General features: G+C 41.2%; 1 protein-coding gene across 1 annotated transcript in view; it reads right to left on the bottom strand.

The window, feature by feature from the left end:
- Window positions 1–2,581, bottom strand: part of HHLA1 (HERV-H LTR-associating 1) — a 20,154-nt gene that overhangs the window by 1,843 nt on the left and 15,730 nt on the right. The window lies entirely within an intron of this gene.

Below are 2,581 nucleotides of genomic sequence, written 5' to 3'. Positions count from 1 at the left end.
TAGGGAAATGGTGTACCTGGGGATGGACTCCCTCTTCCCTTCTTTTGAGCCAAATAAAAGGGAAATATCTAGTTTACTGATTGAATCTTCTGCAGTCAGCAGCAAGACTATTTGCACACCAAACTTTTCATCCTGTCAGAAAATGTGCCAGACTGCAGAGAAAGCAATACTACAGAATAGGTGATGGCAGCTTATAACAAAATCCTGAATTACTGTGTGGTTTCCCAGTGTCAAATACAATCTCTCTTTAGACTCCTTTTCTGTTATAAACAACAGGACAGACAGCAAGGTGAAAATGGGAAATTGAGAAGAGATAAGGCAAAATTGAAGCTGTTCTCAGTTATCAGGGCTTTTCTTCATCATATTAAGAGAAAAACCTAACATTTCATAGAATCATAGAATGTTTGTGTTGGATTGGGTCTGCAAAGGTGGTCTAATCCAAACCCCCCTGCTATAAGCAGGGACATCTCCAACTAGATCAAGCTACTCAGAGCCTCAACAAGCCTGACTTTGAATGTCTCCAGGGATGGGGCCTCCACCCAATAGATTGCTCTCTGGGCAACCAATTCCAATGGTCTATCACCCTCATATTGAAGAACTTTTTCCTAACATCTAACCTAAATCTACCCTTTTCTAGCTTAAAGCCATTACCCCTCATCCTGTCACTACAGACCCTTGTGAATAGATCCTTCCTTGCTTTCATGTAGGCTCCAAATGCTGCCATAGTCTTGTGTTCTCCAAACCATTACCTGTCACACACCTGAGACATTAGCTAACAGTTGTTAAGATGGGTCAGAATCAAAGGACTTGCTAGAAAAAAAAGAATGCAATATTTACAATATGCTAAAAGGTGAAAATAGGGGTGTAACCACCTCTCCTTGGCATATTTAATAACTATGCTCTGAAGAAGAGATGCTGTGAGAGGGACACTTTGGGTCTCTGCAGTGAGGCCATCTGCCCTGCTAAGCTTCACATCAGACACTGGGGAACTGTAGAATGTCTGGGCTGGAAGGGACCTCCAAAGGTCATCTAGTCCAACGCCCCTGCCATAAGCAGGGACATCTCCAACTAGACCACGCTACTCAGAGCCTCATCCATCCTAGTCTTGAATGTCCCCAGGGATGGGGCCTCCACCACCTTTCTGGACAACTTATTCCAGTGGTCTATCACCCTCAAACTGAAGAACTTTTCCCTGATGTCTAGCCAAAGAGAGCTGCATGCATGTGTATTTTTTTGGCCCCTGAATACAGCAATCCTTCCAAAAGGACGTCTTCTCTACACCAGCACTCTGAAACACAAGGGACATTACTGCAAACGCCACTTTGGTGCTCTGAAAAGCTAACCAGGGAGCAGGCTGTGAGAGGGCACAATTTGGGTAATGTGGGTGTCTCCCTCACGTACACCCACTGGGTCAGAAGAATCCAAATGTGCAGAGCGAATACGGCTGCAGTGAGATTGTGAAATGTCTTTTCCTTTTGTGTAGCTGGCATCAGGCTTGGGCCATGTGCAGATAAACTGCATTACCTGCAGAGTCTAATCCCCTTAGACATTGTAATTGCATTTCCAGGTTCAGGTCTCACGTGCTTTGTAGCTTTGGGATATCTTATGTTATGCGATAGGAGAGGTTACAGAGGTTGAATTTGGACTAATGAATTTCTGTTGAAATAAGCTTGAGTCATCTAGTACTGACAAGAAGTTTAATATAAAATGGCATTCATGGGCAGGAGGAAAATAAAGGCACTGCCAACCTGAAAGAGATCACTATGAAATGGTTTCTCTTCTGCCAGTGCTCACCCAAGGAAGTGAGAGTCATGGAGGAGTCTCTGGCAGACACTTACAGCTCTCAAATTCATGGGCCCCTCTGAAAACTGGTTGTGTGCCAAAGGCACTGTACAAATACCAGTTATAATTACTCAGGGACTGGCAAGAGGGAGCTCAATTTCTCTTAATCCTAGCAGCTTTGCATAAATGCCATAGGAGAGGTCAGCTTCATAGCACTTGACACACCTTGATATTTTTTTCCTACTTGATAGCAATTAAAAATGAATGATTTGTTGCTTCATTCACTCTTCCTTTTAATAACTGAACATCAGAGCATGTTGAAAAAAAGTTCTAATATAAATTGTCTATGAAGAGGGATGTTAGAGTTGCTGCAAATAATAAAAACTTGCTAAAGGCCACCCTCCAATGAGTCTCAAAGTGTCCACCAAAGTGGGTACTTTCTGTCCTGCCTAACAGGTGTCAGATGCTTTACTCAAGCTGCATATTTGGGCAGCAGAAATTCAGCTTTATTTAAATGTAAACTGAATGACTGCAATTGCAATGTATGAAAAAGTGGAGTCAAATAGAAAAGCTGAAAGTTAAATAAATTGCTTTGGTTTTCATTTTTGTCAATCACATAATTTTAAATTAATGCTGCATTTACGTAATACTATAATCACTTAATGCTGAAATACTCTTTAGATGAATGTATTTAATTTTATTTGGATTGGATGGTATATTCTCACATCATATTGTTGAAATTAAAATTGTCAGTGCTTCACAGCAATGTTTTTTATTTCTTCTGTAATAAATTCCTGCT

Source organism: Merops nubicus, unplaced genomic scaffold, assembly GCF_000691845.1.
Source record: "Merops nubicus isolate BGI_N331 unplaced genomic scaffold, ASM69184v1 scaffold2780, whole genome shotgun sequence".
In the NCBI taxonomy this organism is placed as follows: Eukaryota; Metazoa; Chordata; class Aves; order Coraciiformes; family Meropidae; genus Merops; species Merops nubicus.
Note: the sequence above shows the minus strand (reverse complement) of the source record. Positions and strands in the feature narration are given on the sequence as shown.